The 13,244-nt window shown below is 38.5% G+C and overlaps 1 pseudogene; it reads right to left on the minus strand.

Moving 5' to 3' along the window:
* Window positions 1-1,756: 1,756 nt before the first annotated feature.
* On the minus strand, window positions 1,757-4,466 carry LOC102505982 (annotated as a pseudogene).
* Between the last annotated feature and the right edge of the window lie 8,778 nt (window positions 4,467-13,244).

The raw sequence follows: 13,244 nt of genomic DNA on the forward strand, positions 1-13,244 counted from the left end.
CCTGGTTCCAGATGGTGTACTACGTGGCATAACCAGTGGGTCCCCTGGTCATCTGCCCTTTTTCCTCACCTCTTTCAATGTGAGGTGTGCCCACTATTTGGATGTTGTGGATTCTGTATCCAAAATTGGCTCCTGTATGGGAGCTGAGTGTTACCTTTTAGTGGGATAATCATCCTCAGCCTCCTGCTCCTCCACTCTTGCCCCTTTCTTTTCTCCCTATGGTTAGAGTCGTTGAACAGCCCTCTAGCACTCTTGCTCCCAGGGATGTCATGGCCCATTGTTCCATTAACCATCTTCACCACTCCCTGGGGGTCAAGCTCACTTGGCTGCCCCTGTGACCTTGCTGATCTTCAGAGAAATGGTGGCATCCTGGCCTCTGCGACTTGGCCTCTAAAGATTGTATCTGCTTCTCCTGCCACCAGCCCTGGCCTGCAGAGGTTACCACTGAATTTCTGATGCTAGTGTCCCTCTCACCAGCATTTTGATGACAGGCCTTGGAGAATAACGTGACCTCTGGGTCCTCCTGTGGAACACAGTCATCTTCTAGATCAGAATTCTGGCCTTACATAATATGTCCACTCCAGTATGCCTGCTTCCCTCAGCTTCATGATTCCTACTTTTAACGTTGGACACCACAAGTCAGAGCTTTCTCCCTTAAGGTTGGCCAGCCCTTTTCTCAGGGCTCCAATAGCCACTGCAGCAGTGAGTTTCCTTCATCAACTCAGATCCTTGCTAGAACATGTCTTGTCCCAAGAAAGTCACTTAACTATCCCACATCAAGAATACTTGCTCACATAGTCTTGCATTCTGGCCTCTTTGAAGAAGCATCTATAAAATTCCATCACAGGTGGATTCTCCTGGCTCAAGTATGTTAGCTAATTATTTGACCTCATTCAGCCTGTATAGTCTCTTTCGTTCTTTATTTCACCCAATATGGTTACCCTGGGTCTTACCGATTATCAGCCTGCAGCCAGAAATGGAGAAGGGGGCTGCTCCTGAGGGGATCATCTATTCCCTTGGGAGGAGAGTTTCTTGTTTGTTTCATTTTGTTTTAGCACACACACCCACCTTTTTTATTGCACATCTGCCACGTGTGCAGTCCCTCCATACAGGATGTCATTTAATCTTTGCAATTGATTATCACAACCATGACCATGACCCTCAAGAAACTGAGGCTCAGAGAGGATAAGTCACTTGCCCAAGTCCGCCAGTTAGTAAGTGTTAGAGGAGGGATTTCAATCGAGACCTGTCACATTCCAGAGCCCATGTTCTTTCCACTTTGCCACCAGTTACTCTTCTCAGTGAAGGGTCCCTGGAGCAGTCTCTGGAGTGGGCATGGAGTTACTCAGGTGGAGATCCCTTACAGGTGTTTAACAAGGCAAGGTTGGATTTGAACGATGTTTGGTATAGTGGTCAATAGTTCTCAGGGATCTCAGATACTTGTGAGCCTAGAGTCCCCACATGGAGACAGGGAGACTCTGACAGTTTCATGGACACAAACACTCAGTTCCAAGGAGACCCACATTCACCTTCCTGTGGTGTGAATGTGCAGGTAACACACAGACTGTTAATCATACATCATGCAATCCCACAGAAGGGCTGTACAGTCCTAGGACACATACATACTCACATATACCACTATCTGCTTCACACACACACACACACACACACACTCCCACACAGTCACATTCACTCACATCCTAGCACAGTTCTGTGGATACTGAGGCCGAGGTTGGGAAGAAGAGCTCTGGCTGGGTCAGATGAAGCTGGTGATGCTGGATGTGACCTCACGTCACTGGCCAGCAGACAACCCTCCTGAGATGCTCAAGACACTGTCATTGCCACTGTGGTCATTCTGGATGGAGGACAGGTCAGCTACACATATGGGGAGGCAGTGGACACTGACACCCATCTAACACAGCAGCAAACCCAGCAGCAAGAGTGAGCCTGAGGCAGCCAGAGCAATGCCTCCTGACAGCATGGGACACAGTGGCCATGCAGGGGAAGTGGGCGGCCCAGCCGTCATCAGGATGGTGACCAGCAGATAAGGCCGCCGAGCAGAACCAGAGCATTAGCACCTCCACCACTGCGCAGCAGGGCCACACGGTGGAGCTGGCACTTGCAGTTCATGACCTGCATGGCTGAGGTCATCAGATGCTTAACCAGCACCAGCAGGGCCAGCAGACAGGGCACAGCGCCTACTGCCACCCACCACATGCCCAGGCAGCTGCTGGCGGAAGACAGCAACACCATGCCCCACCCCACAGCCTGCCACGAGGCCGACAGTGAAAGTGATAGCTCTTTCTCAGAAAGGCAGTCCACCTCTGAGGCCCAGAAGGTTCATGGACAAATGCAGAACCAATAACAAGATATCCTCAGTCCCATGTTTCAGGGTCCTAGGTTTTCTCAGCAAGCACCCTGGTCCTGGCAACCAGAGCATTGGATGATCATTCAAATGTCTCCGAAGCCTGACAACTCTATTAGATACTCAGTCTGCTGCACAGCTCCGTCTGTGTTTTTACTACAGGAGGTAACGGTCTCTTTGCAAGGTACCAAAGCTTGTGAACAGCCCTGGGTCTCTTATTAGCCCCCTTCAGGGCATCAGTACAACTTAGAAGGAACCAGCCAACTTCACTATATTTACAGGCATTGTTAACACAAAACTTTCAAATGCCTGAATCCTCATCCCCAATCACAGCATTCTTCTCCACCCAGACATTGTCCCACCACCAGCAGCGAAATCCTTAGCAATTAACATTGCCTTGTACAAGGGGGTATCATTGCCCCACCTACCAAACAGGACAGTGTCCTCTTCACCCACCAGGGGATAAGCAACCCAGTCCTAAACCCCTATCTCGTTGCTTGTTTTCTTGGATAACTTCTGATACAACTGTGTCACCTGTGCACTGTGAGAGGCAGATGATGCTGAGACTTGGATGTGCAAAAATGTATTAGGGGAAACATCTGTGAAGGGAACTGAGTAAGAGCTGGAGGAGGCTGGGAGAACTGACAGAATGCAGGGCTGGCTCTTGGGAGGGGAAAGGGAAGAAAGAAAAAGTTGGGTGCAGGAGTGGTAGACAACGTGGCAGTTCTAAGGAAGTTTGGTGAGGCTGCTGGTGAATCCTCAGACCAAAGCTGCCCATCCGAGGAGCCCCTCAACTCCCATATCGGGCCTGCTTTAGCATCTTTCAGTCCTTATAGCAATGTGACTGCTGAGCAAGCTACTGAGTTGAAGTGTGTAGTTTCATCAAAACTTAAAAGTATGCAAAAGATGTAGAGACTTTCATGGACTACACCCTTTTCCTTTATTTACCATGTCTGTGTCATTGCTGCAATCCTTATCTTCTCTTGTTCTTAAATTTTATTTTTAGTAGCACTTTGAAGTCCTCAAGAATTTCAAAGAGGTTCTATAAATTACTTAGTGATTAAATTATTATCTCTAAATTATGATGTTGAGAATTCTGGATGAATCAGTCTGCGGGGGAGGAGCGAAAATTATAATTGATTTTTTTTGAAGAATATACGTTCTCAATTATAAATTAAGCATAATTAAAACACTAAATTGTTTTGGTAAAAGTTAATCACTCTTCGTATGGTATTCATCAAGGCAGATATCATTTCTATAGATGCATGGCAAGCTTCAGTCTTTTCTTCAGTTTTTCTGTACCAGCTTTTTTTTTTCCCTATTGCTGATTTATCTGTGCATAAAGGCTTGAGCTATGTGATTTTACCTGCATCTCCACATTTGGTGGAATCTCATCAGGTTGTTTTAATTTCTACTGAAGTTCAGTATTCACATGATTCAGCATTAAATGTCTCAAGACAAAAAAGTGCCAAATACTGCAAATTATCTCAGTTATAACTATTTGAAATTATCATTTCATATGTTTGGGGTTTTTTTGTTACTTTCACTATTTCACATCTTTCCATTTTACTTGAGTTTCTCCTATATATGTAATACCCTACTCATATTAAACATAAAATATGTTTCTAATGATGCAGCTGTTTCTGGAGGGAGACTCATAGAACATAAGGACTTTTGTCACCAAAGTCAGTTTTCTTCTGAGTAAAATTCATATGTCTGTCTTTTAAAATGATTTCAGAGGAGACAATAAACCTTGTCAATAAGGTACAATTGATCCCTGTCTTCTGTTATTATTTTATAAGAATGGCTCATCTCCAAAGAAATTATCAAATCGACCATGAAGAAATCCACACTGACATTAGTATTGGTATTAGTATAGCAGAAAATAATGCAGTCTGCTTGTTTTCAGTTGGATAGACACAGCCTTAGACAAGAGACAAACATTTTCAGTAAATAGTGTCATGAGTTAATGTCCTCTGAAACCTTCATGAAGACAAGGGATTTATCACGAATGGAGTTCCCATTACGAGTCTTGTACTTTACCAATCTCCATGCAGTCTTTGCTAGATCTGAAGTCAACATGAGTCAAGCGCACTCCCATTATCAGCTGCAGTATGCCTACTGGCACTCCTGTCGTAGAAACCTGGACAGGCTCATGTAGGAAACGGAACAACCCATTTTTGGACCTTTAGCTCAGGCTCTTTAGTAGAAGCCACCCTAAGAAAATGATTTTTCTCTCCTTTTCATAGGTTCATAGGTTCCTGCTTAGTCTTCAAGGGTGAAGGCCACTGCTAATCAAGGAACACACCCACATCTGTTAGAAGTTCAGATATAAAGAGAAAGAAACCACCCAAAGGACAGCCTGAGTAGTAGAAGAAAGAAAAATCAAAGAAATAACCAAAGAAAGTGAATGTCTCTATGACTTTCCATTTATTTTATTCTTGATTTATTTTTATTCTTTATTTATTATTCACTTAACTCTTTATATTTAAAAACTGCATGCCCCAACAATAATTATTGTATTTCTGAAGATTCCACTTTTCCATCAGTGTATAAGACTTCCTCAGGCTGGCCTGCAGATTTAGGGTGTCTTATATGTCTCCTAAAGTAAAAGTCTTTAACCCATTGTAGGAGAATCATCTCCCTCTCTAAAACTGTTTGCAAAATAGTGAGAACATGCATTTATCTGAAGAGAGGATTCATAGCTTTCATCAAGTCTTCATCTGGTCCTTTCTTTGTATTTTTTTTTTTTCCTGCTTCTTGTCATACTTCTTTCAGTGTTACGGAATTCCAGCAACACTGTGGAATGCTTGCCTCTGAACTTCTCAACCTGCAAGTCTAGTGCAACTTTCACTCTTCCTCCAGTCCAAATCTTTGTCTTCAGAAGATTCTTTCATCTCTGTTTCACTGAGAAGGTATCATGTGATGTAATCATGCCAATTTCAAAGTGCTTTTTCTCTAACAAAGGTGATTTCCTCTTTCCCAAATGACAAGTTCCTCATATTCTCCAATATTTACTTATTCACCCAAGACTTCAATCACATCTCTTCAAATTCCTGATGTTCCCAGCCATCAGACTAATTTCCCTCCAGCCTCATCAGTTCTATCTAGGCCTTAGCAACTTGTTACTTTCTCATGAAATCCACTCCTTTCTCCTTTACCAGAACATACTTCAAAATTCATATCAATCAAAATGCCAAAGAGTATGAGTCCAACTGTAGCATTAGTGGAAGGAGGCATGATTAAGTCTCAGATTAGGATGAGAAAGGCATTTCTAAATACTAAAATGTGTATATCATAAAAAAAGAACATATTTTAATATACAATTTTTAAACTTACAAATCAAAAAGAAATTAAATGATAAAATACAAACTAAGAAAAATATTGGTAATATTAGGATATAGTGCTAATAACCTCAATATAAAATTAGTTCTTATAAATCCACAGCCTACAAAAATATGCCTGAGAAATATCACAAAAGATAATGTATAAAAAAATGCAGTTAATTCAGATACAAAAAAGTACAAATTTATTTTTGCATTGAACAAAGATAGTTTGAAAGCCTACTCGTAAGCAAAAGTAGGCTTTCAAATGAAAAAAAATAGGAAGTTAAAAAAACCACTTTGATACAGGCATACAAACAAACACGATGCAATTCTAAAGGCATTTTAAAACACATCTAATAACCTAGGAGGTACTTATATTATTATTTGAAGCAATGGGTTATAAAACATTACTGCATAGCACCTATATTTTAAAGCTGTATCTATATACAAATCTGGAAATATATAAACCAAAATGTTAACTTTTTAAAATTCTCAATGATAAAATTCTGATTGACCAATTTTCTTTTGCATTATATCATTCTATAATTACTAAATTTTCTAAGAAGAAAGTTACATTTGTATGTTAGACATAAAAAAGTAGAAAAAGTAAGTATTATTTTAAAATAGATTCCAAAAAGAGGACTGAAAAATCTATAATTAAAAACATACTTTTAAATAGAAGATAATGTTGTTATACTAACTTGTAAACTCTTCACCTAGTGATAGAAAAATATTAAGGTAAACCTTCTTGTTCTAAAGCTTGTCCTCTTCATAGATTTATGTAAACCTAAGAAGGTTTCTGTTCAAAGTAGCTTATCATTTTAAGAAAGGCAGTGATTTAATTTTAAAACTTTTCTTCATTAATCAGAAATATTAGAATCTTGGGAAAAAGCAACATGTAATTTTAAAAGTTTGATTATCTTTCAAAAGATAATATGTTTTCTCTAATAAAATAAAAAGCCATTGACTGATCTTTTAATTTTTGTATAAAAATAAAAATACAAGAGAAATGAGAAAAGAGCTTTGTAAACTTCAAAATCAGTGCACACTTATTTTATTAGTTATTAAAATACTTAAGTGGAATATTTTCTTATTTTGTACCTAGGACCTCAGTTAATAACTCTCAAATAATAAATCGATGTCCTAAATGCTGTAGACATGCTGTATACTTTCTGGTTGGAAGGTATACTCATGAAAAACAAGAGTTACTCTCCTTTAAAAATAAACTGTAGATTTTTGAAATTAAAAGGAATGTGTTATCTGGCTTTTTAAAAAATGCTGTGCTTGGTACACTTGATTAGATAGATAGATGATAGGTAAATAGATAATGGATAAATATAGATGCGATACATTAATTTATATACACACGTGCACATTCTCTGACAAAATAATTTTAAAAATCTGAAAAAATTTTAGGTTGAAGGTAATTGAAAAGAAAATGCTTTATTCCTTACCAAAAAATTGATGGACCTAGCATCAAGACACAGATATTCATTTTCTTGAAACTCTAAAAGTCTAGATGATATCAGGGCTTTCTTTACCCCATAAATCTCACTTCCTCCAGACATTCCAGGAACCTGGTCATCTCCCACCACAATTGGTTAGAGTCTATGCCTTTCACAACCTTTGCTGAGATTCCTCTGGTGGTCTGAGCAAAGCAACCAGCATAGCCTGAGAAAGAATGCACCAACATCACTAGTGCTTGGCTGGCCAGGGCCCCTGCAGGACCAGTCGGAACGTGTCCCAGCTCTAGGGCCAAAGAAGGCAAACAGAGAACACACATGGGGGCAAAGAGCAAATGATGGTAGCAATTATACCCCCAGAGATGGAGGGATTTAAAGAAACAGTCCCATTACTCAGAAATCCCCATCATAATCACAAATGCTCAGAAAGCCCTAAGAAATTTAGAAAATCTAAATGTCTCCCAAAGAGGCACCTAATTTTAGAGATAGGAAAACATTTATACTTCATTACTCTTTTAAAGAATCCTGCTAGCAAAAGACATCAATATTTGTTTGAAAATAGGATGAAAGCCATATTTGGCAAGTGCACATCTGAAATCTTTCCAGAATGTATTTTTGTTCTCAATAGAACAACAGAATTTGGCCTTTCTCCAGTTTTTGAAAGGCATACACATATTCATATGTGTGCATGTTTGTGACAAAGCAAATGAAAAGTGTAACTTTAACAGGTATTCCTACCTCCTCCCTCACTCAAGTCATTTCCCCCCGAATCAATCTGCATAAAAACAGTTAGTAAAGACCCAGACAGTTATGATAGCTGTATTGATGTTTTGAAGGACTGTTTGTATGTGAGAGAGAGAGAGAGAGAGACAGCAAGAAGGAGAGAGAAAAAAGACTGTCAGGTGTTCTTTGAAAAGCGTTCTTGTATACATGATATGTAGCTATGAAAATATATAGTTTATAAATATTATCCTGTGTCAATTGTCTCTGCAATTTGCTTGTTTACGCTCAGAAATGTGTCTTTGGGAACTTTGCATTTTGTAGATATATAAATAGTTATCTATCTATCTATCTGCTCCTTTTAAATATGCAGAAAGTCCGTTACATAACACTAGCTAATCTTTATTGAACACTTACTATGTGCAAGACATCTTTGGTAGTTTACTTTGTATTGTTTCCTTTAATTCTTGCAAATGAATTACATACTCTTACCATCTCCATTTTAGAGATGAGAAAATAAAGTCACAGAAAAGTTTAGCTACTTCCCCAAGTTCACACTGCAGGGAAACAGCAGAAATAGACCCTAGAGGTTAAAAAGAGCTTCAGCTATAAAATCAGATAGACCTGGATTCCAATCTGTTTTTCTACTTAGGGTCTTTGGGAAAAGATCTCTCTAAACATGTTTGCTCATATGTGAAATGAGAATACTGACAGTAGTACCTCTCTCGAAATTTTGCTAGAGATTAAACGAGTTAAAGCATGCACAGAGCCTAATCCAGAGCCTCGTACACAAAGAGTATTCACGATCATTATCATTATTAACTTCAATGGAAAACCATCTCTGAAGCCCAAGTCTACTCCCATTTCATCCTGTAGTGTCTTAGAATCCACACATTCTTCCTTCCCATTGTATTGTAAGCAGTCACTTCTTTTTCTGCCTCTCTCCATCTTCGAATTTTCAACTTCCTGACAGAAGGCACTATAGTTTCCAAATATATCAGAAGTACCTGAAGGGTACCTCACACCACCCATGTTTTATGAATGAATGATTCATGGAGGTGCAAAAACTAGATTCCCAAAGCATGCTTTCTAACTCTCGCCCATCTTTTTGGCTATCAGTCTAAGAATCTCTTAATAATACTGACTTCTTTACATTCCCTCCATTGAAACATACCCAGTTTTCCTTTGTTATATTATTTTGTGGAGCCAGATAATTTTTAAAAAATCTAAAGAAAAGGTACTTCAAAGGGCCGAAGTGTCTCTGAAATATGTAATTTGGCCAAATCAAAACCAACCAAACACATCTGACAGTATCTGATCTGATCAAAATGATAACCATGCTGGCTGGCTCCTGCAGGCCACAAAGTAAAAATGTGGTCCCTGCTCTCTCGTTTAGTTATGCACATTGATCAAAATAAGTGGAGAGTGAGAAATTTCCATTTCATTCTGTGTTGTATAGACACAGCGTGAAGTTGTTGCAGTTTGTTTTATTCTGTATGCCTGGAGGAAAAGTCATTTTGCTGTTTTAATAATACATTGAGACGGTTTAATGACGGATGGGCCTTCAGAACTCTTAATCAGCAACAAGGATGAGGGTAAACTGAGCCTGCTGCCTGAAACAGAGATGAGGAGACATGCCCCCTGCCTGACGTTAGCATGTGAACATCACTTCATCACTTCGCCTTATGCTTTCAAATTCTGTTTCATTAATTTTGTACTTTTTTTCCCATCCTCTTTTCCTGCCTCCCTACTTTTTATTCTTATTTTATTTGATGACATCTTTGTGTGTTCATGACCGACTACAACACCTATACTTGGAAATTCTGCTTTCATTTGAATAGGAATTTGGGATTCATTCTTAGCAAGGTCAAAGAAAAAAATATCTGCAGCTGAATTTGGGTGCCTGCCAAAGTGCAGAAGGGAAACGAAATGTAGGGAAAGTATCCAAAATGAGAATGAAAAGAAACACAGGAGCGCAGGAAACTGGAAGCAGTCAGTGTTTCATCTGTCTGATCTGCGTAATTTCTCCCTTTGACCACTGTTCTCATCATCCTGTCTATATATACGTTGCATAATTTGTTATAAGAAAACTGTGAGAGAATGTAAAGGATGCAGTAGAGAGTTAGGGGCTGAGTTCAACCCTGACATTCATCTTCTGTGCTGGGCAGTAGAGAGTTCGGGTCACCAAACCGCAAGAGAGCATTTATCCAGAGTGTGAAAACAGGGCGTGGAGAGACAAAGCATAAAAGAATAAGAAACAGAGTTCTGTCCACTGATCAGATGCAAACTTGGAAAGCAGCTCTGGCAGCTTCTGCCAAAAGAGCAATACTGTAAGGCACAGGCGGATGTCCAAATGGCCCGAACAGCCGGCCCCAATCCTACCACCATGTACCCAAAACACCCATTAAGGGTTGGTGCACAGCAGCCTTGATCCCGTGCCCACTGTGATGTGCTCCAACACTACTTCCAAAAAGCAGCATGATCATTTCTGACTCCTCTCCTCCTAACTACCACACTAATGAATTGTTCCTTTCACTGTCATATAAGATTTTTGAAAGAAAGAATTGGCCTAGTATAAAAAAGAGAAATATTAAAATTGCGTCTTCAATATCATAAAAATCTCCCTATGTCATATCAAAACAAAACCATCATTAGGTGGGGCTCTAGTGGAAAAAACGTGTATGTAAACTAAAGTTCTTATATTAAGTCTTGTGCATTAGTCCTGCAGAATTGGCAAAACTCTCAGCTGTAGGAGATGCCTTGATCTTGGTTCCATCAAGATGTTGTTTTCATGTCCGTTTCCTGGATTTTTTGCATCACATATGTATAGTCACTATGGCCAACACCAGTCTTAACACTCTTGGCATTTCCTTTTATTTGTGCTGACAAAAATTTTCGTAGAAGACTTAGTATATCTTACAGCCATTGTTCACTTTTTCAGACCTCATGGAGAATCTGCATTTATAAACCTCTGTGGCTCCAAGCACAGTTACTTCTAATTTGAAACAATCACAGCCAAAACGGATTGCGGTTCATTAATTTGCTATTGGTGTTGGGTAAATGCTTTCAGTAACTTCTTATTACTTGGACAGGGTGCCTTTCTGAGTTGCATTCCAACTATCTAGAAGTAATTGATTATACTTAGTTCCTGGATAGTCCTCTAAAATAGCTTCCCAAATTGACACTAAGGTGTTATGTACACATCTCTGGGTCAATGAGGTATGGTTTGCTAAAGCATTTATTCATCCAGGTAATCATTTACAAATCACTTACGGAACACACATTTGTGGTGAGGCACCGGGAAAGACCTGGGGCTCTGAAGACATGGCTTATTCACATTACAATCTGATGGAGAGAGATAGATGCATGAACTCATGCACATAACACATGAAAGATACTGTAAAAGGAATACAGCAGAAGCAAAAGGGAGTGGAAAATCTACTGGGGGAGAGGAATTGTCATCTCTACAGCTCAAGAATTCCTGGTGTATCATTAAAAGAATATCACATGCAGCTAAACTGTGTGTCATTAAACTAAAACTCTAGGTTATTCAGTGAGCTCTCTGGAATTTTGCCCTTCTTCATATCCAGAGTTGAAAAGTGAGTTCATAGTTTGCAATATGTTGACCTCAATCAGGAAAACAAGGAAAAATATATATTTCCTAGTATCTCTTCTAGGAACTCCCACAGTCTTCTCACCTTGTGTTGTATTTTACCTTTCTGTCAGAATATAGTAAAGTTCAGCTTTCCATTGAATAGTTAATGGCTGTGCTCCCTTCGGAAGAAAATCAATGAAATGCGTGCATTTTGTACATTTTACTGCTAGAACTATATTTTGGAGATTAACTTTTGCATATTGTATTCTCCTTTGAAGTTATGCTTTAAAAAATCATGTTTCAAGTTGTTTAATCAATATGAAAATTTAAAAATTATACGTTAAATATTCTCTGTAAAATATATCTTGGTGTGATAGCCCTTCTGTAATCCTTCAAACAAATTCAAGATAAAATTGTGGCACTATAGCATTAATTGCTAACGTTTTCTATTCAAAAGCTTTTCATGATTCGCATGTTTTGAGATATGCAAATTCCATTTTGAGGTACCTTTTTCGTTTTCAAAGTAATCATCAATAGAAGTAAGTCATTCTTAGTTGTCAGACTTGCAAAGACTAGTAACAGAACATTTGTCAGCTGATTCATAGGATTCTCTAGTTAAGATAGATGTGATTACTTATTGTATAAAATCTCTAAAAAGCATGAAATTTTCCTTCATATTCTCATCTTCCTGAAGCCTATGAAAATTGATCAGTTGGAATAGTTCCTATTCTAGTTCCTGTAAAAAATACAGTCAATAAATAAATATTAGGTAGAGCTTGTCTTTATTGCCGAATTATAAAATTCAAGCTTAAGAGTAAGAGTTTTGATCTGAAGATGATGATACCTAATGTGTGGTCATTCATTTAATCAGAAGGAACACAAGAATTATTTGACCTATATGGTCAAAGGAAGTTTTTGAAACCATTAAATAATGTCTGCACTTTAGTAGAAAACACAGAAAGGCATTTGAATATAAAATCCCTCATCATGCTTTCCCCTAATACAACCACTATTTTCTTGTCCACCAAAAAAAGAAACAAAAAAAAAAAAAAAAAAGGCATGAACCAAAGCATGAATGAACTGGTGCTGTCTTTCACAGAAAGAAAATTGTGATTACAATCACTTTCATGGCAATGAAAACTATTATGATGTAACAGTAAAAGATAGCAAATAGATCACAATGCACAGAAATGCTCAAATTTTTGCAAATCTCTTCCATCCATTAAATAAGTTAATTAATAAACTAAATTTTCCTAGTAATAATAGTTATAGACATTGTATAAAGCTAAAATGTCCATCAAAGAGAGTTACCACTGATAACCTGCAAATGTAGTATATGTTTCGTATATTTCCCTAGTTTAGAAAATGCCATTGAGACTGTGGGTGATCAAATTGAACAAAACAAACAAAAACAAATAAGTAAACCTTGTTAGTCCCAAAGGCAGTAGGAGCAGCAGGGACTGGGCTGGGGGTAGCAAAAGATACGATTTTTAATCTTACATCCCACTTCCCCATGGGAAATATGTTGATTCTTGGTGCAGTTAGTTCCCACATGAACCTTACTCTAAGGAGCCTTGGCTATTTCTTTACTTTCCAGGAACTATTATGATAATATTTTTAATTATTACAAAGCTTTCACCAAGATGCTCAGGGTGCAGTATCAACAATTAAAACATCATCATCGTAAACAATAATAATTAAAACCACATAAGAGCACAGCACAAAACAGCCACAGAACACTGAGCACAATACCTTGTTGAAGAAGGGCCTTTTTG

Source organism: Camelus ferus, chromosome 3, assembly GCF_009834535.1.
Source record: "Camelus ferus isolate YT-003-E chromosome 3, BCGSAC_Cfer_1.0, whole genome shotgun sequence".
Classification (NCBI taxonomy): Eukaryota; Metazoa; Chordata; class Mammalia; order Artiodactyla; family Camelidae; genus Camelus; species Camelus ferus.